Here is a 26,373-nt window from a genome sequence, read left to right on the forward strand (position 1 = left end):
CTGCCTGCCTCAGTGGTGCAATTAAGAAAAGTGTCAAGGGGATAGGAGCAGCAGAGTGGTGCAAGGACAGCAGCAGTGGCATCCAGGAGCGGGGGTGTTAGCTGGAGCGTCACAGCCCTGGGCTCCGCTCCCAGATCTGGAAGTGTGGAGGGACCTCCCACCGGGGCGCAGGGTGGTGGCTGTGGCCGACAGGCCGAGGGTGCCCCGGAGAGAGGCTGAGGGACCCCCGCCCTTGGCAGAGCTCTGTGCCAGGCCCCGGGCCTCCGCAGCTCAAGTGTGGTCCCGGCCAGAGAGCCCGTCCCTGGGAGAGGAGCTCCGTGGGACTGGTCCTCACATCAGACACGCTTTTCAGGTGATCACCCGACCCTCAGAAACAGCCACCTTGTCCTGCCTGAAGTTCCCTGGAGGAAGGCGAGGCAGAGTCAGGCCTGGAAGCGAAATCTTAAAGACGGAAGGGCGATCCGAGCCTCCTTCACCCCCAGGAGGACCACAGTGTCTTGGATAAACCAAAACAGGAGCCACACCCTGCCTTGCGACGCCCACCACGCCTCAGCCCTGCGGCTCCAGCTCCAGAACGCAGGTGTTTACGGAGGGAGGCACGAGGCTCCCCGGGTGCAGCTCTGTAGAAAGCCAGCCCGCAAAGCTTCCCCCAGCATCTGCCAAGAATACACCCGACATAATAATTTCTTTGACCTCCACCACATGAGTTTCTGAAAAGAACAAAACAGCATCATTCCCTGGCATTTACAGTTTAAACCTTTCCTATTCAAGTTTCTAACAAAAAAAGCCACCAACCCATTCTGGCCGTGATTAAAATTCATAGGCTTGCTGCAGAGAACAGATGCAGAAGCAATTTTAGGCCAGTCATATCCCAGGTCTGCAAAATTAATTTGACAGGTTTGCATTAAAGCACTGATCAATATCCACTTTAGAGCGGCAGAGGCTAACTGAGAAAAAATAAGTGACCGGAGTGTTACCAGACGAGAAAAAATGAATCTTTGAGACTTTTTTCCCTCTAAGCTTGCACCTACATCAGAAGTCCTGACCTCAATCCATTGATCGGCTGCAGTTAACATGACAAAAGGCCCAGCAGATAGACCATCGTGGCCTACCGGGGAACAATCGCCCGGATACACTAAATGTTTGACGGAGTGGCTAGACTCTGGAATTAGTCTTGGCTTTCAGAGGACAGCCCCCAACCTGGCCTTCCTGAGCCCTCCACCTCCCTTCCCTGACAGCCATTTGCACAGACCCAACTTTCCCCGAACTTCCTCCCGCGGATGGCGTGGGGATGTGGTCCCCGGGGAAGAGAGAGGCCGGCTGGAGGCTGTCGGGACCAAACCCTTCTTGAGACAGCACGCAGCAATGGAGGCCTCGAGCCTAAGTCAGCTGGGTCCTCCAAAGGGCGTGATTCAAGGGCAGCCAACTCTGAGAAACAGAAAGGCCCAGATGGACGGTCATTGCCCGCACTCGGAGGAAGAAGGACTCGACAGGCTTTGGTTTAATTTGATCACCTTGAGGTGTGTTGAGCAGTGAGCTTCAGGTTCAGGGCATCCTCTGAGTCTAGGGGGTTTTGCTCCCTAGCCTTGGTGGCATACCTGCCTCTTTCTCATCGCCTGGCCAATTCGCATTTCACCAACAATTCAAATTCTCGAACGAGCATCCACTAAGGATGGGCCCGCGTTGGGCTCTGGGTACACAAGAAAGAGCCTCTCCCTGAGGCCCAGGTCAGCCCTCGCCTTCTCCTGAAGGCTGTCCTGGGGGATGCTCGGTGCACTCGTCTGCCGACACTCAGCTCTCTCATTGAGCATTTGGTCAAGTAGAGCCGTGCCTTCTCACAGAAAGATGATGTGAGCCACGAATACAACTACAGACGAAATTTAAGATTTTCTAGTAGCCACATTTAAAGAAGAGGTGAAGAAACAAGTGAACTGGATTTTAATGGCCTATTTAATTCAGCACGTCTGAAATCCTCGGTACCCTACATCGGTAGGGCATGCGACCACATCTTGGGGTTGTAAGTTCGCGCCCCACATTGGGTATAGAGATTACACGGTAAAATCCTTAAAAAAAACGAAAAAACTATCATGTCAACATGGAATGAATATGGAAAGTTATTAATGAGATCGTTTGCATACTTTGGGTTTTGGTTTGAAGTCTTACAGCACATTTCAGGGGCCCGATGGCCAAAGCAAGAGAGAGACACTGACATGTACTGTCTGGGGCTCTTTTCTGAACATCCACAGGCAGGGGACCTATCCTCCCCTTCCTCACTCCCATCCTCACTACGTCGAACCCTTGGCGTGAAAGTTGTTTAGCAATCAAACACCCCGTAGATAAAGCAGTTGTAATAGTCAAACTTGGGTATCAGTAGTCCACCGGAGGCCATGGCCACCCTGCTCAGACAGACATGGGCCAGCGGCTTCCCAAGGGCATGGTGTGTCCCTCTCCTCCATTTAACCGTGCTACCAGAATGGTGTCTGGCCCGTAGAAGGTCCGTCAGTATTTAACAAACATTTACCAACCACTTACCAAGTACCAGGCACCCTCCGAAGCATTTGGCAACTATTAACTCAATTCTCCTAACAGCAGTTTACAGTGTTTGCTATTGTGAGTTCCCTTTTGTAGACAGGGAAACAGATGAGGGTAAGTGACGTGGCCGAGGTGTCGCAGCTGGGAGGTGGCAGAGCAGGATTCACCCCCAGCAGTCGGGTTCAGGCTGCTTGCATTTCATCCCCGTCCGCTCCGCGTCTTGTTGATGTTCTTTGACACTCAGGCCACAGAGAGCCCGAGGACTGCCCAAGAATGGCAGAGCTCCTTTGGGTTCCTTCTGATCCCCGTGACAGCACCCAAGTGTTTGGCATCTCACCAGTTTTGCCCCTGATCAGTGACCCGCGAGGGGATCCGAGTCAGGAGGCCAGATTCTTGCCTGCTATGGCCTTGCCCTTGGAATGAACAGTCGGCAGATGGGTGGCCTGGGGTAGCTGACCTGGAGGCACGAAGCTGACAGGCCGGGATAAGGGCTCACCTGCAGGTGTTGCGCTCAGAAGGGCTGTGTGTGCAGCAGAAACTCAAAACTCTTCGTCTTAACCCAAGTCACGGCCATGTCTCTGCCATTGTCTGGCCTTCTGCCCTTGTATCGGTCACATAACATCTCCGTGCAGAGTTTTACCAACTATAAACCCCAAATAACACCTGTTCCACCTTCCACTAGGGGCATTTAGAATCAAACGATGTGATGTCTTTGGAAGAGCTTTAAAAATCATAAAATGGTATGCAAATATGATTGTTGGTGTTTGTGCAATTATTGATGGTGATCCCAGGGTCGCCGGGTCTATGTCTTGGCAAATACCCCTCTGGGATCCTCCCCCCAGCCCAACGGAGTACAGCTCCTGTCTTTAGAGCTTTTGATTTCGGGCAACTTTGCAGACATCCCAAATGGTAGAATCGCTTCATCTGATTGGTCTGATACATAAGGGGCGTGTCATCAATAGCCTAAGCAGATGCAGTATAAATAAGCATTCTGACAAGCGAGGGGTCTCTTTATGGACCTTCCAAGGTCGCCTACAACTAGGTAACAGTGACTCCACTCCCATTTTGGATTTTTAAAAAATTTTATTAATGTTTATTTTTTTTTGAGAGAGAGAGAGCATGAGCAGGGGAGGGGCAGAGAGAGAGGGAGACACAGAATCCGAAGCAGGCTCCAGGCTCTGAGCTGCCAGCACGGAGCCTGACGCAGGGCTCGAACTCACAAGCTCTGAGATCATGACTTGAGCCGAAGTCGGACGCTCAACTGACTGAGCCACCCAGGCACGCCTCCCATTTTGGATTTTAATCTGGAGGCCAGCAAGTGCTAATATTAATTGTTTCACTTTTGTCGTAAATCTTCTGGAGGATTGCTCTTGAAGATCTGTCCGGGTGCGCAGAAACCAAATACTTGTCATGAGCGGTGTGACCCAGGCTTGTGACTTCCCTTTCCCTAGCTCAGTTTCCCCGTGTGTCAAATAAAGCCATTAGGACCCGGTGCTCTCTGAGGTGTCACTCCGAGAGCCCGGAGAAGGGGCTATGTGGTATCATGAGATTGAAAGAACCTGGAATATGAGGATGCTGGTAACACGGGTGTCAAGTCATTAGCTTCCCAGGGGTGAATCAGCCCCCTTACCAGGGATTTCATGTTTAACTCTTTTACTGAACCTGATAGAGGAGGTATTTTTAGCCCCATTTAATAGACGAGTGAGTGAGGACATTCAGTAGTCTGTGGTGGGGCCGGGATTGAAACCAAGTATGTCTGGCAGCCAAGTCCAGATTCTTTTTCGTGAATCCCCAGTCCCCGGAGCCCCAGGATGCCAAGTTCAGCACACACACAGACTCTTTCATTCTTATCATAAAGACTAGATGATTTCCGCCCCGTCTTTCCTGTTCCACTGTGATGCCTTCGACCCTCCCCAGGAGAAAATGCTGCATGTTTGGTTGGATTGCCCTGAATGGGGGTCTCTTGCAGGCAGAGACTGGTGTAGTAAGGGGGGTGTTTGCAAAATTTCGGTTGGGTCCGGTCGGATTTTTCAGTAGTAGAGCTGAGTTTTCATGAGCCACCCTAGCTCTCTGTGTCCACTGTGATCAATGACTTCTGTTTATGTGATTTATTAGCACGTGTTGTCGAGCAGTGGGGGATCCTAGGCCATGGAAAAAGCCCAACTCCTGAGCCTCTGGGGAATGAACCTCTGTCTTCATTTGGTCCTCCCGCTGTTTGCAGACTTCTCCTACGGGCCAAGGCACAAAGACTGTCAGCCCTGAGCCAGTTTCTGCTTTTTCTTGGTACCGTCTCTCCCTTGCTAGAACCCCAGAGCACAGCGGGCACGTGCCCAGCCCCCTAATTGGTGGGCAGGAGACTTCCTCGACCCACCAGACTCCCTGGGAGGGCACCAAATAGACGCCTTAGTTTTTCAGTGGATGCACGTGGCTGCCGTTGGGGATGTACGTTGTGTGATCCTTCTTGAAAATACTGATGCAGCCACGAACTCAATTATTGGTTGTATTTTTCTAAGCGTAGTCACGCGTCCCTCAGCCATTCAGCAGAGGTGTGAATCTCATGGGGCTTAAAGAGAAGCAGAATGTGGGGGGGGGAGGGGTGGTTCAGTAACAGGGTCAGACCAGGGAGGTGTCTACCCATTAACCTCCCATTCTGGCAACCAAACAGTCATACCCAGCACACAAGGTGGGCCCCCGAACTTGTCACTATTAATATCGTCACTGAGGCGAGGCGGCTGGGGTTCATCCAAGCTATTCCGATGACAATATCATGGTTGCTCACACCGCAGAAGCAGCCAAATAAGATGTGGAAAGCAAGGGTCTGTTACAGTGAAGAAATGGGGAGGAGAAAAGGGACAGGGCTAGAGTCAAAATACGTGCAGTGGGAAGGTTCTGGACAAAGGAGAGTGAGTTAAACAGCCTTGGGAAAAAGCTTCTTGTGTTTAAGCCATGCATTCCGTCAGGCACACATCATTCATTCATTCAGCAAGTATTTATTTGGCTCTCTTAGAACAATCGGATTGGATCAGAGGACAGATTGTTGTTAACACCCGGGCAAAAGCGGGATCCACAGCATGTAGAGAGTGTTCAGAGGACGGAAAAGTCGCTTCCGCAAGAACAAGCCATGGAGGACTTCGGCGAGGAGGAACCTCGTGAGGTGGTGTTCGTGTGAAAGAGCAACCAAACGTGCTCTGTGAAGAGTATTGCATTTTACCTTCCCTGCCTGCAAAAATGCCCGTACCACCTTTTCCCATCGGAACCGATCTTGGCATTTTTGTCAGAAGTACTGGATTTCCCCTTGCAAGACACACGCGCATGCACGCACACGTCAGGGAACCCCCTCTGGGTGGACAAGGGCTCTGTCCGTGAGGATGGGCCCCTCAGAGCGTGTGGCCTCCAGGCTCGGGTGTGGGGGTTTTAGTCCAAGGGCTCTGGAGCCATGACCCCTCTGTTTCCCAGCCACGTGCAGGTTCCAACAGTGGCCAGCTGGGTCCCAGAGCCATGCTGTTGGCCATCAGAGAGAACAGGACTGCAGGGGACCAGTCGGCTGTGTCTTCCCTTTTCAGATGAGAAAACAAAGGCACAGAGAGGTTAAGAAGGGTGCCTGCGATGCTGCGGGTTGAAGCAGTCTCGCTTTGTTTTCTTCTTTGACTCCTACGTCCACCAAAAGATTGGCTGGGCCAGAAATGAGATACCAAAGCCCCTCTCCCCGAAACATCCAGTCTTCCTCCTGCTTCAGCTGCCGAGGGTCCTCACCACCATCTGTGCCAGCCCCCATCAACACCTGCTATCCGGAAGAGCCCCCGCCAGGGCCAGCAGCTGGGCGCACGGCGGGAAGGTGACCGGGGAGGGAGGAAGTCTCCCTCTTCTCTCTCTTGCAGGGCGGCCGTTGGGCTCATTCCACAGTGCGGTCACCACTTGAGGCTCACGTCGTGGGTCTTGTCTCTGTGACATGTGTTTGATTATTGACGCTATCCGTCTCCTCTGCTAGACTGGAAAGTTCCCTGGTGGTTGCCACCGTTCCCCTGACACAAATGAATGAAAATTCGTGTCTCCTGGCCCAAGGCTTTTCGGCATCCTCAGGGAAGGCCAGGAAGGTGAGGGGACCTTTCCAGAGGCTTTGTCCCTGCTTGTATATGCTGGATACTCTGTGCCGGGGAACGAGTGCTTCAGGGCCAATTCTCCTCACGGTGGTATAGACAGGCCCTGGCGTGTGCCCTGTTGAGCACAAGGACACAGCTGGATGGGCAGAAGCCCCCTACTGGCTTCTATTTTACTCCGCTAGCCTCACCAAATGTCCCTCCCCCTCTCCCCCTTTCTCTGTTTTCCCCTAGGTGGGATGGGCGGGGGAGGATATCGAAAAGTGAGGACAGGGGTGAAGGGTGGAGGTTCCTGCCAAAATAAGGAGTCAGTCGGGCTGCTCTGGCTGAGGTCACTTGTAGGATAATCTTTGAAAAGAAGGTTCCAGCTCGTGGAATTATGGGTCGTACAACAGGAAGGGACTTCAGCCCCTGCCTTGCTTTGAGTCAAGGACTATCATTCCATTTTATGACGAGCCAGCTGAGGTGAGGAGGCCAAACCATCCTGACTTCAGGGAACTGAGGAAAATGAGTACTTCAAGGACCATTTCTGGGCCAGCGGCAAGACCACTGGCCAGAGTCACCCAGAATGAGTCCTGTTTATTCGTTAAATTGCCTGCATTTGTGTCCCAATGGGATTTGGAGGCACATTCACTGTAAACCATGAGTGGTTCCAGTGCATTCTTCTCACTCTTTCTGTAAATACAAAATGAATGCCAAATAACCATGTCAGGACCAGTTGTTTGATGGTCCTCTCTCCCGGTGCTTAATTTTATTTCACGACATAAAGTAAGGGGAGTTGGGGGCCGGTGGGGGGAAAGGAGCTGACTTCTGTCAAAGTACAGTCTCATTGGTTAACACCTGAGGGGCAGATGACTGAAAAGAACTTAATTCAAAAAATCCTTTAGGCGCACAGAGGCTTGCTTTCAACCAGTAAGAGTCAGACAGCTATGGAAAGAGAGACATCAATAAATAATCAGCCGGCTTAGACTTTTAAATGGGAATCCCAGCATCACCACCCAAAGGTAAATTGCATCTTTGCTGCTAGCCTCCAAGCAGGGCTTCATGCTTGTGTGGACTGGGGAACTTTGTTGCAAATGCAGCCTGGACCTTCTTTCTAAGAAGATGTATGTATCCTATGCATATATACAATATATGTATGTGTATATTACATACGTGTTTCCCACATGTCTCATTCTGTCTCTCCTATCCATCCTATTTCATCTCTAATGCATATAGATATGAAAAAAGAAAGGTGTAAGCCCTCAGAAATCCCAAGTAACGTCTTGGGTTTTTCAGTTTCACTGTGGTTTTGGTGTAAGGCACAAGCCCCCCACCCCCACCCCCTCCGCCGGAACGTCACTCCTTATGAACAGCTGGGATGGGAGAGGGTGGGGTGGGCTCTCGAGCAGGGAGGACAGGTGCTCAGTTCCTGTCTCCTGAGCCCAGAGAAGTGCCTCCCCGGGCTCTGAGGAGTCTCAGTCCTCTCCCAGGAGTGATGCCGTATTTCAGACCTGATGGGGACGTTTTTTTGACTGTACCCAGAATAACCCAGTCTGGTGGACTTGACTTCTCAGTGCGGAGTGTGGAGGAGGGAGCAGGCCCCTTGCAGGGTGGGTTTGAGCCCCAAGCTGTTAGGCCAGGGGCACCCCGGGGCCTCCATCACCTGCCCACGTGTTTTATGAGGCCACCTTGGAACCAAGAGCCAGCACGCGGGTTTCTGGAATTGGCCTCTCCACGGGCAAGCAGTGTTTCTTACTGCTTGTAATTTCCTCCCAGACTGTCTACACCTTCGTCCCTTTTGAAAGTGAACTGGCCTGTGGCCTTCCTCGGTGCATAGGGCAAAGGAGCCCTTGAGAAAGGGCTGTTTCTCTGCCTGTAGAGAGCACGGTACTTCTTTATTGCCTGGCGTTGGGGAAATTGGCAGCCACACGTCCCCTTGCCTCGGCCCTCTGGTGGGAGTGGGAAGGTGGGACCCTCCCTGTGAGCGAGGGTCCCCACCCCAGCGCAGAAAGGAGAGGTCAGATGGGGGTGATGGGAGGTTTTTCTGGGGCCATCATGCTTGGTGCAGGGAGCGAGCCTAGCGTTCTCAGCCCCTGCCAGCAAGAGGGGACCAAGGACAGCCCAGGGGCTTCCCTGCATGGTTCCACTGGCTAAGTCGCAACTGGAATGTTCATGCAGTAAGTGTAGGATTAATATACGCTGGATTTCCAAGCCCAGTGCCAACAGCAACAAGAACAAAAGGATGTAAACTGTCTTATGAGAATTTTTAATGTTGATCACATGTTGAAATAACAGGAAGTTAGACATATCGAGTCAAATAAAATAGAATGTAAAAATACACCTCACCTGCTCTGTTTCACTCTTTAAAATGGGGCTACTAGAAACTTGAAAGTCACATGTGTGGCTTGCATTATACTTCTATCGGACAGCATTTACTGTTCACAGCAGGAGGGCTTCACATTTCTACACTCAAAGCTAAACGTCACTGTTACTATTTGCGATTCCCAGATAGCTTTTATAATGAAGTATTCCAAACATACACGAGGCACAGATAAGGTAAAGTGCAAGGGAGGGAATAGTGAACACTGGTGTGCCCACCACCCAGTTTAAGCAGCGGGAACACCTCCACGTTCCCTTCTCTGACTCCCTCTCCCTCTGTCCCTGAGCACAGCCAGGTGCCTGATGAGGCAACTGCCCCGATGACGTGCGCACCGCCTCGATTAAATCATAATTTCTACTTTGAGAAGTTATTAAAAATGCAGAGAGTACCGATCATCATCTAACAAGCCCATGTACAACCACCATGCATCGATCACTACTACGTAGTTCTATGTGTTTCTTGTTAAATAAAATAAGGAAGGCGTTACAGATGAAGCCCGAGCTATGTCTCCACTGCATTGTACCTCATTCCACTCCCAGGTGCCCCGGTGGTATTTCTTTTTTATTTTTTTTCATGTTTATTTATTCATTTTGAGAAAAAAAAATTTAATGTTTTTATTTATTCTTGAAGGAGAGAAAGAGACAGAGCATGAGCGGGGAGAGGGGCAAAGAGAGAGGGAGACACAGAATCAGAAGCAGGCTCCAGGCTCTGAGCTGTCAGCACGGAGCCCGATGCCGGGCTCAGTCTCATGAACTGTGAGATCATGACCTGAGCCGAAATCAAGAGTCAGACCGAGCCACCCAAGCACCGCATCTGGTGGTATTTCTGCAGTATATTTTTAGGGTATCCTCAAAAGACAACAGCAAAGTCAGACATTCAGCTGGCACCAGGCCTAAATGGGTACAAAGAAGATTCTTGCAGGGCATACACATCCAGGGCAGAAATCAGCAGAATTTGTTTGTGTGTTCATGGTGAGAGCACCTGAGACCTACTCTCTTAGCAAATTTCCAGTATACAATGTGATTGACTATAGTCACCGCACAGTGCATCAGATCTCTAGAACTTATTCATCCTACATAACAGCAACTTTGTACCCTTGACCAACATCTCCCATGTCCCCACCTCCCCAATCCTGGTAACCACCCATCTACTCTCTCTTTCTCTGGATTTGACTTGTTTACATTCCACATGTGAGATCGTACAGTACTTTTCTCCCCAGGTCTGGCTTATGTCAGATAATACAATGTCCTCTAGGACATCCATGTTGCCACAAATGGCAGGATCTCTTTTTTCAAAGGCTGAATGCTATTCCATTGTACTTATCTCCCTGCATTTCTCTATCCGTTCATCTACTGACAGACACTTGAGTTGCTTCCATATCTTGGCTAAATTGAATAATCTGCAATTAACAGGGCAGTGCAGATATTTCCGCACTGAGGTACCGAAGAAATCAGCAGATTTTAAAAGTAACTAGGTCTGGGGCGCCTGGGTGGCCCAGTCGGTTAAGTGTCCGACTTCGGCTCGGGTCATGATCTCACGGTTCGTGAGATCGAGCCCCACATCCGTCTCTGTGCTGACAGCTGGGAGCCTGGAGCCTGCTTCGGATTCTGTGTCTCCCTCTCTCTGCCCTTCCCCCGCTCACACTCTTGTCTCCGTATCAAAAATAAATAAACGTTAAAAATAATAATAATAAAAAAAAAGTAACTAGGTCTACTTCGTAGAGTCTTTGACTCTTACCTGTGGAAAGGCCATTAGAAACCAGTTACAGTGGAGGTCAGACAGGCTGAAGGGCTGGCCCAAGGTTAGGTGATATCAGAGCCTGGACTGGAACCTGGGTTGCCCGTCAACATTGGCTTCAAGAGAAGCTCAGCTGTCACTATGTGAATCATCTGAACCATAATCCTCCCCACACCAGAATATCCAGGACAGGTGAACGGGATTGTGGGTTGTGTTTTCTAGAAGCTGAAGATAAAGCAGAAAACCCTCTCAGGTTGTGAGAAATAGTTCTTAGATGTCTGGGTCTACTTCCTCTGGCAGAAAACCCCGACTACTTGGCATCACACAACTTTCTTGGCTGACAGTGGGTTTTTCTGGTCATTTCTCTGAAGACAGGGGTGCTCCCTGTCCAAGCTGTAGCTGGAGGCGAAGGAGATGAGGGGCTTGGATGAAATCTGAGACAAGTTTTGTTTTGTCTTTTTTTTTTTCCCTCTTTTTACTAGGTGTTCGATAACATTATTTTCTTGTGACTTGCTTCTAACCCAAATTGGAGTCATACCAAAAAAACAAACAAACAAACAAACAAAAAATGTATCTACGAGGAATTTTGTTGAGTTCCAGTTAATAGCAGTGGTTTTGGTTTTGGTTTTTGTTTTTTACTATGATGATACCAGTGGCCTGAGTCAGCCATGACAGGATACGCACCACAGGAACATTCGAGCAAGGAAACTGTCACACTCTTTCCCATGAGTAGATAATTGAAAGACCTGATCCATGGGTGGCTTTGAACTACCTGAGGACTCAAAATGGGAGGCTCACTCTGGCTAACAATAACAAAGACAGTGACAGACACCCTGTCCCTCCAAAGTTCTACGGTCCATATGCGAGCTAACACCAAGTGCTTAATGTGTACAAGCTGTGTCTTCAACACGACCATAAGCATCTTGGGACAAGGACTGGGGCTCCTGACAGAGCTCGCCATATCCACCTCAACATTCCACACACAAGAGATGCTGAGCAAATTTTTGTGAAATAAATCAAAACAGCAGTACAATTAAGACCTACTGCCCTTGCAATGAAAAAGCCTATCCCAAGGCAGGGCAGGCGAGTTCCAAGGTGTATCTTCCTTGTTCTGGATGGAAGAATGCACTGTGAGGCCAAAAAGACCCAAGGAAACATCCACGGTTGTTTGCTCGGGGTGGGGGGGGGGGGGAGCAGGCGGGGTGGACAGGGGAAGGCCAGGGAGAGAGAAAGAGCGCAGGGCACATGTGTTCTGCAGAAACCTCTAAACAATCAAAGCCACAAATGCCTCTTCTTATAAACACACGGTGTGAGGCAGATGTTTACCCGGCACGATCCAGAGAGAAAAATCCAGGAAAAGCCAGAGAGATTCACGCTCCGCAAACAAGGGATTTCCTGGGGGAAGGAGTGGCAGGTAATGGGTTCTGCAAATTTCTCCTCCTGATAACTACATCACAGACCGAGTCCGAAGAGACTTTTTCTTCCTATTGAAACCTTATTTAAATACTGCCGCCTATTGCAAGCAGAACCGCCTGAATTGTATTGGCTGGCTTAGGCTATTCTCTCAGACCTTTATGAAGCAAGCGGAGGAAGAAAACAGGCAGCCGAGTGGCTGTGGGAGCGGGGGACGCATCTCACAGGGAATTGCCTTCCCCAAATGCTTCGGGAACCTGCCTTTCCTGCTTCTGACTGGTGGCCTTCAACCAAGTTAAGCCTGTGGGGAAAACAAGAGCCGTGCCTCTTTAAAAACAGCAAAAACCTTGAGCATCCACACAGCGTGGAAGGCCTTCTAGAGCCTTCCTCCTTGAATCATTTCCAAAACAACCATCTCAACAGCATGATGGTCTTTGCAAGGAAGTTGCTACGTGGGGCCCTTCTTCATTCTCACTGTCTCTCCTTCGATTCTTTTCAGGCTGAGCAAAGGGCTCAGGGCTGGGCCACAGTTTCCTGTGTGACTCAGATACATTAGTTGCCCTTTCCAGAAAGGTTTCCCTTGGTTTCCCATCTCTCAAGAGATAGAGTTCAATGGCATGATTCCTGACCTGCTGGCCACCTCCGAAGAGCTGAGTGTGCTCTTTCTCCACGAGAGGGCATGCCTCTTCATTCTTCCTCACTGTTTGTTTCGGTTTGGTTTTTGTTTTTTTCAGGAGGCAGGTCAGAATTTACCGTAGGGCCTTAAAACCAAGCCCATGTTCCTCACCCAACAGAGTTGGCCGCTGCCGAGCCACGTATGACTGCATGAAACCAGCAACCTCTATCTAGTCCGTGCCTCAAGGCAGCTGGCCAGGGCTGGAGCCTTCTTTAAATTTTTTTTTAATGTTGGGGCGCCTGGGTGGCTCAGTCGGTTGAGCGTCCGACTTTGGCTCGGGTCCTGATCTCAAGGTTCGTGGGTTCGAGCCCCGCGTCGGGCTCTGTGCTGACAGCTCGGAGCCTGGAGCCTGCTTCGGATTCTGTGTCTCCCTCTCTCTCTGCCCCTCCCCTGCTCATGCTCTGTCTCTCTCTCTCTCTCTCTCAAAAATAAATAAACATTAAAAAAAAATTTTTTTTTTAATTTACCTTCCACCAACTTTCTCCGACAGAGAGTTGGTCGGGCATGGCAACAGCCTCCGGGAGAGGTAGGGACACCACCTTTCTGTGGAGCCTGGCTCGCTCTCCTTCCTCTCTCCATGGGGGCCTTTTCACTCTCATTTCAGACCTGGAAGAGTCAGAGGACCTCACTGTTCGAGTGGTAAAGGCCTGGAGGAAATAGCAGTGGTCTTGATATTTCTGGTGTTTTCCATGTGGTCTGCGGCCAAGTGTGGTGTGTGGTTAGGGTGGGAGGACTGGGGACAGTGAGAGACAGCTCCTGGGGCCAGCACAGTGTTTGGGCTCTGGTATCAACCGCCAGCCGGGGGAAAGCCATCCCTGGGCAGGGCTGGGTCATCGGGGAGGGTGAGGGGGGGGGGACCCGCCCCCGCCCCAGGGCACAGCCCCATTTATTCACTGTCTGGGCTTGGTCTCAGCCAGTCCTTTGCTCAAGCTTGGTAAATCCTCCGGTCCTGTAGTCATTTTTATTAGCAATTGCCTTTTTTTTTTTCCTTTGAAAATGTGGTTCAACGAAAATGAAATTTCAGATGTGTGTGTCTCAGCATTGATTTTTCTATTTGTAATAACACACCCTGGCATATCTCCTTTGATATCAAGAGGATAAAATGTCCCTAACACCGTGCTCTCCATTCTGGGGTAATGGATAAAGCCTGTTTATGAGATGTCATTTATTCCACAATAGACAGTAAATAAAAGCCATTTCAAGCTTGGGTTAAATCAAAGCTTGTTCAGGATTTCAGCAGATTTGCAAATCACCTCGGGGACCTTCATCCGCTGCACTTGCTGTTTTCTTCCTTGCTATTGACTCTCGCTGCTCCCTGCCAAGCCTCCCCCTCTCCCCAGCCGCCCCAGCCCCGGACTGGTTTGGAAAGACAACGGGGCTGGCTAAGGACCTAGCCTGACATGAAAAGTTCCTTCCCTCCGCTTGGGGAATAAAAGCTTCGAAAGGCAGCAAGAAATTGAGGTTACACCAACAAAAGCCAGAACGGCAAAGGGAAGGGGAAAAAAAAAAAGTTCGCAGGAAAATAAGATGCAAACCTGAAATGGGGAAAGGATATGAAAGGCAGCGGCGGCTCCTTGTCACGTGCAGATCTTATGAAGGCTGTGTGCTGGGGGGAGGGGCGGTAAAGAAGGAGGGGCCACCTCAGGCATCCCTGCCCTAACCCAGGCCTTTGCCTGCACCCCACCCTCTTGGACTTCAACCCCAGCCCAACCCCTACGTACCCCTGTCTTTGGCAGCCTTTGAGATCCAGCTGAGATCCCGACGCCTCCAGGAAGCCTTCCGGCCTGTTCCTCCGCCTAACCTCTCACTTCATATTATTCTAGGTTTCCAATGAATGTCATCTTACTTACTTACACCCACTTGTTTAGGAATGTGAATACTGTATTGGGGCGCGACTGCACTGTATATTCCTTTGAGATTTATGATAGGTTTTTAAAGCTGGGAGAGTCTGTCCTGGGCGTCTTGTCCACTGCAGAAATCTCTCTATGGCATCTCCAAGGACAGTCAGCCCCGGGGCAGAGACCTCACAGCCTCAGCCTTCTGAAAGAGACTCTGGGGACATTTTCTTCTGTGAAGCCAAAGTCTTTATCCTATAGCCCACCCCTTCCTTTGATGTTATCCCTGCTTTCAGAAGGATAGTCTACTTCCCAAAGCAGCATTTCCACAGGGGAACAGGGTCGTGTCTATCATGTTCTAAACAGAAGCCTCAATTGGTTTAAGTTTACGGCTGACCGTAAGATTCCTTACCCCACCATTTGTTGGCTAGTTTAGATTTAACAACCATGCCAATATGATGTGTTCAAATATTTCTGTGTTAAGATATTTGGTTCCTCATCCCCATTAGATACTTTACTGAGCAACAAAGAGCTTTGTCGAAAATACCGTTCTGGGTCTGTGAAAGGTTGTATTGCTGTATAATCTTTGATGCCCCTCCCTGACTTCTTTGGGACGATTCTGTATCCCTGCCCCATGGACCATTTGACCTGCTCTAGCCAATGAAACGTGAATTAGAAGTAGCAGGGTACAGATGGGCAGCCGACCTTCCACAGACATTTAATGCGAGTGAACAAGGGGTCTTTGTCATGAGAAAGACACTCAGATCACCGTAATTAGACTGAACTGATAAAGCAAGTTCCTCTAGGAAATTTCAAGAAGTTGTAAGCATGTTCTGTGCCCACAGAAGGCTGATAGTCTAATTGAGGAGATAATTACCGTCTCTGTCCTGTGCTAAGTTAAGTGGTAAAAATAGCAAAAGTTCCAGGGGCTCCAAGGAGAGGGGGGGAGGAGTATGAGTATATGAGTTAGGGGGCTTCCAAGAGCTATAGGGAAGAATGGGGTTTTATTCCCATCTGGTCAGGGGCCTGAGAATGAACTCACACTGGACAAGTCTCAGAAACGTCACCCACCTGTTGAAGGACAGGACTTCGGTGAACTTAGTCCTCACATGGAAGAATCTGGAACCTGGGGCCTGGCTCTCCTGGGGGTGATAAATGAGAGCGTGTTCCGTCCACCTGGCGTCACGCTCAGCCCTAGTTGACTTCCGCACGAGGGACTGCTAACGGTGACCTTGATGACCTCAAGGGGGAATATTTGAGCATCCATGTGCTCTTTCTAGTATCAAATCAACCTGTGGGAGTAATTGTCACGGCTAGGTATAAAATCAGCGTGCTTGGGGGGGGCTGGTCCCCTGGAGGCAGCCAGAAAGGTCCTCAGGGACTCACACCCCTGCTGTCGTTTCCTGCCCTTCACCTCCCTAGACTAGCACCGTTGACCTGGCTTCGTCAGCCTCATTCAACCCTCTCAACACCTTCACAGGGCGGACCCTGTTGCCATCCCCAGTTTACACATATAGGCAGTGAGTCTTAGAAAGGTTAACTATCTCACTCAAGGTCATGCCATCACCAAGGGGCCATGCCAGGGCTGGAACGGTGTCCTGTGTGAACCCAGTGCTTTGCCCTTCACCAACGGCTGCTGCATGGAGCACAGAAGCTTTTGTAGGATTGTTCTCCACCCCCCACCCCCACCCCCGGTCCCATGCAGAGAGCCAGGGAGGGGGTCTGCCTGGGGAGCCAGCACACGGTCTTGGGGCTTGGCCATGAGGCTGACTCTCAAAGAAGCTGCAATGACACAGTAGTTGCGGATTTCTATAGGAATCATAAAGGAGAAAACGAGCAAGGGAGAGGCGGCTCCTAGATGCCCCGGTCCCTTGAATACTAGCTCTGTGCCGCTGATTTCTCACAAGCGAGGCCTCTGTGTGCACTGTTAGAGCGTGTCAGTGGTTTCATCAGAACCCAGGTTTTGATTTATAACCCTCCCTGCAAAAATGTGCTCCTGGCTGAAAGCTGGCATCGAGGTCTGGCGATAACGGAGCCGTTTCCACGAGAAACTTCTATAAGGCACGGTCCAGGAGGGAGGACCCTCTCTTGAGTCGGCCTTCCAGAATGACAAAAAAAAAAAAAAAAAAAAAGAAGTGGGGTAGCAGACTTGGTCAGAATCTTAGAGACTCAGCTTATCTTTCAGAAGGCGTGCTCCAAGGGTCAGTTTCTTCATCAGAGACACACACAGAGTTTTGACGAAATTATGCGAAAACCATTCCCAGCCATGGCGCTTTGGAGTGGTTCCATCTCTGCCAACTGCATCATGAATAAGAATTAATAATAACGATGGAGATAATGATCGTGATGCTAATATTCCCTTGTGCAATGATGCTTCAGTCTCCTCACGGGGCTTCCACATACGTGGTCCCCCTGAATCGGCAGCCGTCGGATGGTCAGGAAGGAATTCTTATCCCCATTGTGTGAATGACAAAACTGAGACCCCAAAGCCCGAATGTCCTGCGGAGAGGGGCCAAACCGAGTTCAGCGGCCCCCTCGCACACCAGCATGCAATCCGAACCAGGACTCAAAGAAGTCAAGTCAGCCCGCGCGCCCGCCATTCACTTTGATTTTTTTTCCTCTGTTGTTTTAGAAGAATACGCATCATTGGAAACAGGTCCCATTTTCAGCCACATGAGGCTTGAGAAAAATAAATGTGAAAATAAAAACGCTATTTAATACAGGCCTCATTATTACTATTATTATTGCAAAGAGCCTATTTGGAACTGCCTAAGACCCTAAAAACTGATTAATATTTTTAGAGCATCAGAAGGTAGTTTTTTTTTTCAAATATACATTCCTCTCTCCCAAATGGTTGAATAATCATAATCATAATCATTATCGTCCCCATCATCATCCCTTCATTAATTTCTTGCTTTGTACATAATTTCCCAGGAATTAGTGCCTTTGGTGTTCGAATGTCCCCATTTAACAGATGGAGAGACGGAGGGGCCAGAAGAGCATCTGGCAGAGTGAAAGGTCTGAGACTCACACTCATCTGCTCGAGTGCTCAACCCTGCCCCACTCTGCCCCCCACGGCAGGTGCTTTGCAGGGTTGAGGCTTTGAAGCCCCATGTTGCAGGGGCTCAGAAAGGAGAAAATGATTCGCTGTCAGGGATAAAGTGAATGCAGCAAAACCAGTCGCTGTCAGGACAGACGTTTCAGTGACGGTCCCTCCCGTCTCGCCCCGGCACACTGTGCATGGGGGTCCCGGTCCCTCCTGCAGGAGCCCCGTCCCATAAAGGCCTGGCCCCAGGGGCTGGGAGCCGAGCCGGGCGGAGCTCCGTCCCTCCCACCGAGTAAGCCTTGGGCTGTCACTGTGCTGTTATTTATGAGTCCCCCTTTGCCCAATGAGTGGCCTCCAAGGGGCCCAGCCTGGGTCTGCTGTCTGGCCACACTTGTCACACGTCATTAGATGTTTGGTTGCCGCTGACCTCTCTGCCATCTGGCTGAGTGGCCTCGGGGTGAGGGGAGGCCGCCAGCAGCTCCTTACACACTCCCCGAGTCTTTGTGGTGCTCACAAAATGGAAGGGCTGTGCTAAGCCACTGAGGCGGAGGCAGAGAATTGGAAAACAATCTCTCGGAGAGCGGGGGCCTCACTTCAGCTTTCCCAAATTGTCACCATCGCCATTTGCGGTCAAGTAATTCTTTGTGGTGGAGGCCGTCCTGTGCATGTAGGCTGTTCAGCAGCAACTCTGGCCTCTGCCTTCTAGATGCCTCCTTCTTACGTCGTGACCGCCAAAAATGACTCCAGACGCGACCGAATTGTCTGCCGGGGGGAGAGGCAAAATCACCCCATCTGGGAGGTACGCTGGGCAGCGGGTAATGGAAGCTATCAGCATGGCAGACCAGCAGGTCCCCGGATGACAGCCATTTATGGAGCAGCAGAGATAGACGGCCGGTGTTCTATGAACGACGCTTTGCTCAATCCCCAAGACCATCCGTCGCGTCGTTGGAATTCTTGGCCCCACTTTGTGGATGAGGAGACTGAAGTTCAGAGAAGGGACACGATTTCCTTGAGGCCACTCAGCTGGGAAGTGACAGAGCAGGGTTTGAGATCAGTTTGATGTCTGGTCCGGGGTCTCACTGGGGCTTCGTGGCCTGTCTGCTGTGCATGGGATCCGGAAACCCAGCATGTCGGCCTCTGAAGATTCTAGAATTGTACATTTGGCCTGGAGCAAACGGTGTTTATAAAATGCACTCCCACTGTTTCCACTGTCCCACGCAAACCCCTTTATCCCTGTAGCCCACATTCCCCAGGTCCCCCCCCAGCCCCTGGAAAGACCCCCCCCCCCACCTCACAACAGCATCTGATCCAGGACCCAGGGTGCTGGGAAGGGCTCAGTATCACCGCCTCCTAGGGATACTGGTGCAAGAATCCCTAGGGAGGGGGACCCAGAGCACCTGCCGCTCTGAATGCCACAATTCAGTCACTTCACCAGGTTGGCAGAGAACTCCCGGGCAGGATACCCCAGAGCCCCTTAAATCACAGTGGATAAGCTAGGGGCGTCAGTCACCGTGAAAAGTGAAATATTCACATTAAAAACAAAATAGAGGGGCACCTGGGTGGCTTAGTCGGTTAAGCGTCCGACTTCGGCTCAGGTCATGATCTCGGGGTCCGCGGGTTCGAGCCCCGCGTTGGGCTCTGGGCTGATGGCTCAGAGCCTGGAGCCTGCTTCCGATTCTGTGTTTCCCTCTCTCTCTGCCCCTCCCCTGTTCATGCTGTGTCTCTCTCTGTCTGAAAAATAAATAAACATTAAAAAAAAATTAAAAAAAAAAATAGAAATTGGGTGAGGTAGTTGCTATCACCATTTCGACAGTGGTAGGTGGAGTCTTTAGTTACCAGTCACGTTAAGCTCTCTAAGTAAGTGGCGAAATGTCTGAACACCTTTTGCATTTGTTAGGTGACACAAACCTGTCCCCAGAGTGCCCGTCCCAAGTGTTGGATAGGTTTTGGAGTAAGCGTTAGGTTCTATATAAGCCAGTAAAACTGTCTACGACCTTGAACCCTTCTTGACCCTTCCCTGAATTGCATATCCTGCTTGCTCTCTAGAGGGCAGGAAGTCCCCTGTTGGTCCTGCTCCAGGTATAACTTGTGGTGAAGAACCCGGTTCTCGGACTTGCCTAGACTCTCGACCTTCTTGCCTTTGGCATAGACAGCTAATCTGAGTTTCAGGATGCACCAGCGACTCTTGCTTCTCTGATTTTGATGAACCAATCACCCCGTTTGTCAAATAACTAATCTGTAGGCATTTCTAATTTCTACTGACCCTCCCTACGGGACATACAGACTTCATCTAATGACCCCCCGTAGTGCAGAGCCACACGGGCCATAACGGTCATATGACGTACAGGTAGGGCCAAAAAGGGACAGACATCTGCATCAGAGGGATGCCAAGAAATGCTGGAAGCGGCAGCCCTTGCAGCTTTCCCCAAGCCAGAAGGCTCCAGAAAAGCTTTTACAGAAAAATTCAGGTTTGAGGCAAAAATTATTCACAACTAGGTTCAGAAGTAAGACTGAATGCGCTTGCCAAACAAAGCCACGTAGAAAGGACCAGTGAGTTATCCTGGGGATTGTTGGGGCTGGGGAATGGAGGGCACCTGCCAGGGTGGGGGATGGGTGGAGGTGTGCTCACATAGGGAGAGGGGAGAGAAGGTGCACAGGGGAAGTGTCCTCAGGTCCTCACGGGGAGCAGAAGGATAAGGGAGGTTCAGGGGTAGTATTTGGCCTTTAGAATTGAGCCCTGAACAGCAGGTGAAGCAGGGTGAACTTGATCTGTTTTCCAGGCGGGACAGGCAAAAGGCAAAGTTTCTGAACGCCAGAAAGTTCTCCCTGCCCCTCCTTGTCCCGTGCTTGCCACGGGCTTGCCACAAGACCTCAAGATGCTACAACCACCAGAGGGGCTTCCTGGGTCATCAAGTAAACACGCGATGTAATTAAGCAGAGTTTGGGGATTAGCAAATTGTGATACTTTAAAAACATGGAGGCTAATGGCACCATCTTCTTGTGCTGTGTTTTACACGACTCAGCAGGCCTCCATGGACTCACTTATCTGGCCCGCAGCATTGTGAAATGGGATGAGAAGGACGAGTGTGTGTGGATGCAGAAGAAAGTGGGGGTGGGGGCGAACTGAGGTCCGGAGAGGTGATGCCACCTGTCCAAAACCAGAAGGAGAGGCACCTGTGGGTCTCTTGGACCTTGTCATCTGTTACCAGGATGCTGGGTTTAGGAGGATGGTCCCAGGGCCTTGCTGGGACACAATCCAGGAAGTTTCAGGCCCTAGCAACTGTGCACCTGCAGCCTTCAGCCCAGCTCCCCGCCAAACAGGAACCTGTGGGCACCCACAGAACCGGGATCCGGGGTGGGTCCGAGTGCGGGAACAAGAGGTGGTCACTCAGGGCTGGAGCCCCATCCGCAGGAGCAGGCCACATAAACGGGAGCCAGGGCTGCCAATTTCCATTTTCATTGGAGTGGCTGGTGCTTAGTAATCCAGAAGCTTTATTTAAGGGCTGACCTCCGACCGGGCCTGTCACTCCAATGGCAGGCGCCTGATAGCCACTGGAAATCAATAGCCGGCATGAAGGTCACTTCCTAGAAAAACTGGGGCTATCAACGTGTCAGTTCCAATGAAAGATTATAACCAAGCAGCAGAGAAGTTTATCTGTAGCTGAGAGCCCGTCCGAGCCAGGCTCGTTGTGGGCTCTACGTGTGCACCTTTGAGTATCTACGTGTGAGTATGCACGCACGCATAAACGTGTGCATTGGTGAAACAGAGCATGTGTGCGCGTGACAGAACGTGTGCCTATGTGCTTTGGGGTATCTACATCAGCGGGCGTGTGGGTGCATATGAGCGTGCGTTTGTGTGTGTGTGCATAGGCAGGGGTGTTTAAGTGCATGCAACAATGTGTTGTCAGGCAGTTGTCCGGACGCACTCTTGTGTGTATGTGCGTTTTCATATATGTGTGTACGTGTGTAAGCAGCATCTGGATATATTAAGCATGCGTGTGCATGTGTATACGTGCATCATGCATGGACAATGTGTGTGAACACCCGCACGTTTGGCATATGGGAGTAAAAGTGCATTTGACCGTATGCCCATGTCTTACCGTGACTGTAAGGCCTGAAATAACCTGGCCCCTGTCTACCCCCCTGGTCTCACGTCAAGTCCCTCCCCTTCTCTCCCCACTCCACGCTGGATTCTTCCTGGCCTCCTTTCCCTCCCTCGCGGGTGCCGACTACCTTCCTCCTCAGGGTGCTAGCACATGCCCTTCCCTGAGGAGTGGCCTCCTACCACTCTTCCCATACCTGGGGCTCTCGATTTAAATGCCAGCCCCTTGGAGATACACCCCTGGCTAGCCTACGTGTGTTTTCTCCATGGCAGTTTTAATAACATTTGAGAATTTCAGTTCCTTGTTTAATCATTGGCCGTCTGCCTTTTTCCAGCCTCCCCTCCAGCTCCGAGGGGCTGAGCCCATGCTGAGGTCTCCGGGGTGTCCGGCAAATAGCCGACACACCCTTGGCCTGTGTTCAGAGAAGGAGAATCCCATCGGTGGAGGAATCCCACAACGAGTCCTGTGACAACCGTCTGGCCTCAGTTTTCCCAGCTGTCGCATGGCAAAACCTGTTCCATCAACCCTTCAGAGTCAGATGAAACACGTATGGTAAAAACCTCGTGAGAAGCACAAGCTGCCAGAAATATGCATCATAGTTTGTTTGATTAAGAGATGAGAAAGAGATCTACAGGTAGGGCGAGCAAAGATAAGCCAAGACTCCAAACCATGATTCCATAGCGCTTCTCTCTAAGTCATTAATCTGTTTTAGACATACTCCCTAATCCAGAGGCCTCCTCGGGCCTTCATGAGCTAGGATCGCCATTTCCTGCCTGGATACCTGTTTTCTGGAAAGTGTCCCAGTCTCTTTCATGAATGAGTCCATTTGGGGAGGGTGAAGGGGATATATAAATGTTTTCCCTTAAAGAAAAAAAAAAGCCATATAGAGAAAGTGTCAATGCTACCCAAAGCATTGGATGGTTTGTGCCACACGGTTGCCATGGGAACCTAGAGACGGTACCAGGGCGGCTGGAGCTCCGCAATTATTCCGCAGCCCTTGACTCTGATTTGGGAGCTGGATTCTTGTCTCCACCCCAGCACCGCGGAGCTGGAGGACCATATGCAATCATCACCACCACACTCCTTGGGCCTCCATGTCCTCGGATGTAACACTAAAGAATCAAGCACGTGCTAAGGGACCACTGCTCCCTTTCTGCTTTGCCTGCATAAAATTCTAAGTCACAGGTTTTCCAGGCCTCAGGTTTTCGATCTGCTAAGTGGGGTTGCCTACTGGAAGTGGTTGAAGGGAAGAGGTAGGAAATGGAGGGCCCAGGTGCGATGTCAGTTCCAATCTTCTGGAACCCACAATGGTAACACTTTATTCTTAAGACCGAGAGTCATGTGCAGTTGGAGGCCTGCGGACTGGGTGGCTGTCAGGGAGGACATCTTTCTTCCTAATTCCCAGCGAGATGAGCCAGCATCCGGCAGCTCTCCAATTGTACTCATAGTGTCACAGAGGGTGCCCAGAGGAACAAACACACATAATTCCTTCCGTTTGCTGGACAAACACAGGTTAGGAAGTTTTCCTCCAATCTGGGCTTAGTCACTTGGGAGCTTTGACCTTATTAAAGTTGTTTAAGTTTTCTAAGCCTCAGTTACCTCACTGGGAAAATAAAGATCATGATTAGACCCCAAAATATCAGGCAAGAATTACGTGGGCCTACAGCCTAGTCTCTGACCGATGACAGGTGCCTAAAAACACACGTCAGTTCCTTTGGAAAGAGGCACGTTGCCACGATGGAGATCTCAGAAGTTGTTCAAGAGCACTGCCTAGTGGGAGGCAGGTGGGAGCCAAGAGCTCAGTAGCCTCTGGTAGAGCTGCAAAGCCCTTCCTTGCAAGAGGACAAGGGCGTTGACCTTATCCAAAGCCACATGCCCGAGGGAGGAGGCCTGGTACAGGACATAGGCAGTGGGAAGAGGCTGGTGGTCATGTGCTGTGGCCACAGACAATGGCTGTTCTGGGGGTCCCCAGGAAATAGCAGCCTCCCCTCACTGTGGCCAGGCTAGAGACATCAGGGGGGCGTGAGGGAGCCTTTAATGGGGTAGTGAGGGAGACATGTGCCAGGCCAGCTCGTGCAGAGTCTCTCAGCATCACCTGTCCCGGGGGCTGTCAGGGCCAGGCTTTGTGGGGGATGAGCTGGGCTATCCACCACCTGTTCCTGCCGTCAGGCTCAGACCATTGTGCTCTTGGAGTGAGAGGCCACCAAGAGCCCCAGGACCCTGTGCCAGGCTCCAACCTGGGGTGGGGGGTGGGAGGGGACGGCTGGCCTCCTTGGCGGGGAACCATCCCCTCGTAGGCCAAGGAAGCAGTCCTGACACCACCTCACATCAGCCCTGAAGATGGCTTTTCTCCGTCGTGTCATAAGAAGGTTGGCCTTTAGGGGCGCCTGGGTGGCTCAATCGGTTACACGTTTTGACTTCGGCTCAGGTCATGATCTCGTGGTTTGGGAGTTGAAGCCCCGTGTCGGGCTCTGTGCTGACAGCTCGGAGCCTGGAGCCTGCTTCAGATTCTGTGTTTCCCGCCCGCCCCCCTCTCTCTCTGCCCCTCCCCTGCTCATGTTCTGTCTCTCTGTCTCTCTCTGTCTCTGTGTGTCAAAAATAAATAAACATTAAAAAAAAAAAAAAAAAAGAGGGTTGGCCTTTGAAAGGGGCGTTGCCGTTGCCCGGAAAGACTCCTTGGATGAACTCAAAGTTTATATTTGCTTTTTTATGCACTAGGTTTGCAAAAAAAAGGGAGCCCTGTTGCTTTTCTTATAGAAATCAGGGCTGAGGATGCCTGGCAGAACAAAGAAATTTCCTGCATTATGCGAGGAACACAGGGTCCCCTGCAAAGCAGGCGGCAATAGGTGAAAGGGCGAATATTCCGATCGTGCGTAGTGGCACTGCCTCCAAGGCCTGCGACACTCTGCGTATTTTCTTCTATCGTCCTAGCATCCATGTTTGCCATTGTAGGCTGAGTTTGTTTCTGCCTTTTTCCCTCATGCATAAACATTTTCCATGCTATTATAATCTCTTTACACATTTCCTTCATCTATTCTTTTTTTTCCCCCAACATTTTACTATGAAAAATTTAAAACTTACAACAAAGATGAAAATACTTTACGGGCAACGCCATATGTCACCACCTTCCAGACTTGGCTGTTATCACCTCTTCTCTCGATGGGTATTTATCAAGGCCCCAGCATATGGGAGTCCCTTGTTAAGCCTAGGGACTCGGCAGTAGATAAAACAGAAGCCCGGCCTTCAGTGATCAGAGCATCTGGGGGGGGGCGGGGGGCAGGCAGCCAGCCAGCCCCACATTTTCTTTGTTAAGGTGGAGCGATACATGGGGTCGTGGGGCCTGGGGGAAGGGCTGTCTCAGGCTGACAGGTGAGGACGAGGCCTGACAGGTGACGATGAGGCCTGGACACCTCTTTGCTGGCAGGTAGGTTTTCTCTCCCCTGCATTAAAATGATACCATCTAGACTACCTTGATGATACTTGGTCTGGTAGGTTTTCCCAAAAGGATTGGGCCGGGTGTTGTGTTCTGTCTGCAGGGAGATTGGAGGAGGCACGGGTCCCCATGTTAGGTCTCCCGCCACCAGGAGCTCCATGCTGGAGCCAGACTGCCCCGTGCTGGGATCTGACTTGTCCCACCTACTACCTGGGTGACCCTGGGGGAGGGACAGGAGCTCTGGGCTTCGGTTTCCCCATCTGTAAAATGGGGATTAGACAGTTCCCCTTACAGGGTTGTCTTGAAATGAGATGAGGTGTTTAGAGCTTGGAACCAAGGCAGACCAAAGCAGTGCCCTCTATTTTCTCCTGGCCATTTTCTCCTGTAGAATGAAAGCTTTGTGAGGACAGGGGTGTGTGTCCATCAATCCGTCTTCCACGGAGCTGGCTTAGATGACAAACGCCTCAACGATGGGACCTACCTGCCTCCCTGGGAGGCAGCTTCCTGTGAGAGCTGGGAGAGCTGCTTCCTGTGAAATAGAAATTGAACTTTTGGGGGTGCCTGGGAGGCTCAGTTAGTTAAGCAACTGGCTGTTTGTTTCAGCTCAGGTCATGACCTCAAGGTTTGTGAGTTTCAACGCAGGTTGTTTATTTCAGCTCAGGTCATGACCTTGAGGTTGGTGAGTTTCAGCCCCCCCCAACATTGGGCTCTGTGCTGACAGCCCGGAGTATGCTTGGGATTCTCTCTCTGCCTCTCTCTCTCTCTCTCTGACGCTCCCCTGCTCGCTCTCTACCTCTCTCTGTCTCTCAAAATAAATAAACTTTAAAAAATTTAAAAAAAAGAAATTGAGCTTTTGATTACTGAAAGTGAGGAGCCCATGTGTCTACACAGACCGTGCACAGAGCCGTCCCTAGGGGGCACGAGACACACGTTACCAGATCATGACCATGGAGGTGGCGGGGGCAGCAACCTGAGCCCCGTGCTTACCTCAATGCTCCCCCCTCTCCCTTCCTCCATCCCAGCCGTGGCTGGAAGTGACAGTAGGAAGGGTGGGGACAGGGAGGGAGGGTTTCCTGAACGTTTTCCCTGAGCCAGCGCCTTACACGTATGTTTTCTGTTATGGAATTCCCTCCTAGGGG

The 26,373-nt window shown here is 50.8% G+C and overlaps 1 non-coding gene across 1 annotated transcript; it reads left to right on the top strand.

Annotated features, from left to right (window-relative positions):
- Positions 1-13,054: 13,054 nt before the first annotated feature.
- Positions 13,055-13,139, top strand: TRNAQ-UUG. The gene has a single exon. It is a non-coding gene; the product is annotated as a tRNA-Gln (tRNA).
- The last annotated feature ends 13,234 nt before the right edge of the window (positions 13,140-26,373 follow it).

This window comes from Panthera tigris, chromosome D3 (genome assembly GCF_018350195.1).
Source record: "Panthera tigris isolate Pti1 chromosome D3, P.tigris_Pti1_mat1.1, whole genome shotgun sequence".
NCBI lineage: Eukaryota > Metazoa > Chordata > Mammalia > Carnivora > Felidae > Panthera > Panthera tigris.